We start from the raw sequence: 4299 nt of genomic DNA, 5'->3' as shown, positions 1-4299 counted from the left end.
AAGAAAAGAAAAGAAAAGAAAAGAAAAGAAAAGAAAAGAAAAGAAAAAGAACTGAAGATCCTTCTAGCTTTTGTGGCATGCCCAGTACTTGCAATATATTAAGACCACAGCACTTGAAATCTGGTGAACATGAGATATTTTTAGCTTGCTTTTTAAAAAAATAAAAAAGTTTATTTTCTTCAAGCTTTGAGAAAAAAAAAAAAAAAAAACTTACCTAGAAACAATGGAGCCTGCAGAGTGGAGGTCCAAAAATCAACCAAAAGGCAAATTAAGTGATGTGAACCAGTTAATTTTAAAATCTGAAGATTTCTGAGTGCCAGGAATCAGTGACACACAATTTGCATACAGACAATTAAACGAGTCTTCTAATCAGTCATCATGATAGAAAGTCTTTTGGATGCTACCCACAGGATCTGTTATTTTTATAACCCTTGGCTGTTTTAAGTTATTTTTTGAATTACTCTCTCTCGCTGCAGTTTGATTTTACTTAGTGTATAGCTGAAAAAAGAAAATGTGTTAAATCTAAAAAACAGGAAAAAAAAAAAGCCCTAAGTTTCCAAAAGCAATATTGGCATAGCCACATTAAGCCTACTGATCACTGCTTGCACAACTTTCTCCGAAACTGGTGTCAGGAAAGGTAACAGTGAGGCAAGATGGCAGGGCTGGGGAACCTACATTTGCACATTTTTCTGTCTTTTTTTTTTTTTTTTTTCTCAAGCCAAGAAAGTCTCAGAAGTTCTTGAAGAGGGCAACAGCCTGGATATGTTTGAAGTGGCACATGATACCCGTTTCTGCGAAGACTCAAACGAAGAAGAGGAGTTGGAGCAGTGATGTTGGCTGTATAGGGTCTTCCCAGGCTGTCCTGCACCGTGGCTCCAGCATTACTCAGCCATATGGGTAGCAGAAGGAAGCTACCTGTGGAAGGAAGCTACCTCTTGGAAGGAAGAATTATTTATTGGGTGAGTGGAAACCAAGGGCTTAAATATCTTTTTCCAACATCAGGGAATGCAAGAGAGAAGACGTGGGAGCTCAGGGGAAAACCTCAGTTCTCCTCTTTCCCCTGGCACATGAGCAGGAAGCCCGGGTTCCCCCAGAAACAGACCGACTGCTCTGCTCACAAACCTCTTCTGCTTTCCGGGCCAAGCCTCCACCTGATGCTGACTGGTGCCCAGATGCTCAGGACAGAGGGGAGCTGTGTGGAGGCACCTCAGCTCTGGGCTTGCACCCTTTGCCATCCTCGCTCTAGTTTTCCCAAAGGGGTTGGCAGCAGAACAAGGGCTCCAACAATAACGATACCTCACTTAAAATTTTCCCTGTTAATAACATTGCCTTTTCTCTGCCCTTTAGCCATTTTTAATCCCTTCCAGCGTTTTTCTGCTTATTCTGTGATGTGCTTTCTGACCTTGCAGATGAACCTGTCATGCAGGTGGTATTAAATGCACCCCTGGCAGCTGGATGAACCATGCCTACAGTTTCCCCCTCGTCCACTAATCCGGTAAGAAAATTTATCAGGTATGACCTACATCGCTGGTGGGAGAGTGACTGTAATTCACACGAGAGCCTCTCCTGGGGCTGGAAGACATAAGCATGCAGCCCAAGCACCTTCCTAAAGGCTGCCAAGTTCTGAAGTCATGGTCCTTGACCCAGCCCCACTCCTTGTTTCCTCCAGCATGAAGCGAGAGTAAAATTAAAGTCAGTGGGGTGACACATGAGTGATTCTGGCACGGATGGGAAGAGGTTCAGCTCTGTCATTTAGGATGCAAGGTTATGTTTGCTTTTAAAGCTTTACCACCTGGAGAGCCTCCTGTCTCCCTCTTCAGACAAAGGCTCACAGAGCACTACTGGTAATTCATGTGCTGTGTCCAGAGGTGAGCCACCAGCAGCAGCCGCGCTGAGCCAGACGGCATAAAAGCACAGGGCTGGGAAGCACCTGGGAAGGTAACACCATCCAAACTGCACCAAGATGGGCTGTACAACATCCACACCGTCCTGGATGGATGTTTCTTTGACCTTGTCTTAAAAATCTCTCATTATCCTTATAATTAGGAAGTTTTAAAAGTAAATCTCTCTGGCTACGGATTTAGCTGATCGCCTCTTCTGTGCCAGGCTGCTCCCCAGGGAGGTAAAGGACAACAGGCAGGAGGGCTTCTGAGTGTTCATGGGTAATTTCTAGCGGTTTTGGGTCAAAATCCAGGCCAAGTGAAACTGTTGTCAACATTGTCATGCTTTGTGGAGGATTAGTACAGGCAGGAAAACAGATGAGCACCTTCTGCGTGAAGGTGAATGTGTCTTCTCCACTGTCTCTCTCCCATGGACTCAGGAGAGGAGTTTGCTTCTCCAGCCTGTCCTGGGAACATCCCTTATATATTCTGTGCTTGTCACTATTCGATGCGATGTCACCATTGAGAAAGAAAAAATGCGAGTTTCATACAGAACATTTCACAGACCAAGTTCTCACAGAGCAAATTTGTGCCACTGATTTTTCTGACCACCTCCAATCTCAGTCCTGTCCCTCACAAACCAGATTCAGCTGAAATCTCTCATCGCATCTTGCTTCTCTAACTTCAAAGCACTTTCAAGCTTGCTTCTGCACTTTCTCTTGTATTTTTGACATCACTTAACATACAAACACCAAAACTCCCAGCTCTGTGCAAGGATACTTACTGCTCTCTGACTTGAGAGCAGTTTGACCAGAATTTGGTCGTTTCACAAAGCTCCATTAATGTAAATGTTAAATAACATGTCAGATGGAGCAGGTTTCAGACTCCTACGAGACACTGGCGTGATGTAACATCTCTGTGGAAACACGGCAGCGTGGGGCTTGGCAGCACGTGGCCGCGGTACTACACACTGAAGGCGTGGGACAACCGCCGCCGCTGCCCACTGCAACTGTGCAGCAAATCCTCTGCCCTGCCTGCTAAAGGTACCTGCACAGCGACCGATTTCCAAAGCTAAAAGCTGTGAATTACATTCCCTTTATTAGAGATCTGAGTAGCAAAGCACAAAAGGCACTTCTGAATTGCCTTCAGTGGTGTTACAGCACGTCCTGATGTACTCTGCTAGGCATCTACAGGAACAGCCAGGCACTGAAGTTGAGAATGTGCTTTGGTGAATTGTGACCCACATTTAATATTTATCTTGAATAGATTGGTTCTCTAGTACCAAGATACTTATGGGGAAATTTGCATTTAGGCACCAAGGAGAAGCTTTATTGCTCTGGTTTGAACAACGCACTTTCATGGGTATCTCCTTAATAATTCTGGGTAAGGCCACAGATGCATCTGTACACAGGCAAATGAGATAGTCTGAGAGGTATACGTCAAGCCAGACTGCAGAAAGAGATGATATTTAGAGTGGATGAAGCAACACACAGTATGAGACGCTGATAATTTGGAACATTATGTACCAAATTATATTTCATCAAAAAAGAAAAAAAGAGAGACAAAACAAGTTCCTTTTTTCCCACCCTCCTGAGAAACCACATTTACACAAGCCTTGGGCATTAACATCTGACCAGCCTTTCCCCACAGCTGGTCTTTCTCTCCCAGTTTCCCAGCCCATGCTGCCAGTCCTACAGCTCCAGTTCGGGAAGCTGTGCACAGCAGGTGTAACTCCTGCCGATAACAGGGCTGTTCCAGACTGCACCAAACCCCACGCGGGGCTTTTTGGAAGCAGCTGAAAGCTCTCCTTTGCCCTTGGTGGTGGGGGATGCACTGGTTCAGCAATTCGCCATGCAGCCTGCGAGCGCAGGTCCTCTTTCAGCATGGATACAGGAGCGTGTAACCTTCAGCACAATGAGTAATTCCCTTGGCTTTATGTGCACGGGCTAATTTGGATGTGTTTCTTTGTGGGAATGAGTCTTCTGTGTCATTATTATTAACATAAACATACGCTCAGCATCAACATAAAGCTGTTCCAGACACAACCACTGAATGCAGCCACTCTGCCCCAGCTCCTCGCTAGTGTATTTTGGGATAGGTTAAAAAGGAAGAGGAGTCACTCTGCGTGGAAACAGCTAAAACCAGAAAGCATCCAAAAGATCATGTTTTCCTGTTTTTTGGCCCTGGGGATGCTTAAGTGCATGTGATACTCAGTAGCACAGGTTACGGCAAGGACACGACCATCTGTATGGAGGCACATTTCTGGGTATGCATGAAACACAGAGAGGTTGTTCATTTCTATATATTATTCATGTGATCTTTTTTCTTAAAGTACCTGGTTGAAGGCACTGAAGAATGATATTTTCTGTCCCTTCAGGGTGGAACTCAGCTCAGTAAAAAGGGAAAATAAAAGGCCTAA

Source organism: Oxyura jamaicensis, chromosome 1, assembly GCF_011077185.1.
Source record: "Oxyura jamaicensis isolate SHBP4307 breed ruddy duck chromosome 1, BPBGC_Ojam_1.0, whole genome shotgun sequence".
In the NCBI taxonomy this organism is placed as follows: Eukaryota; Metazoa; Chordata; class Aves; order Anseriformes; family Anatidae; genus Oxyura; species Oxyura jamaicensis.
Note: the sequence above shows the minus strand (reverse complement) of the source record.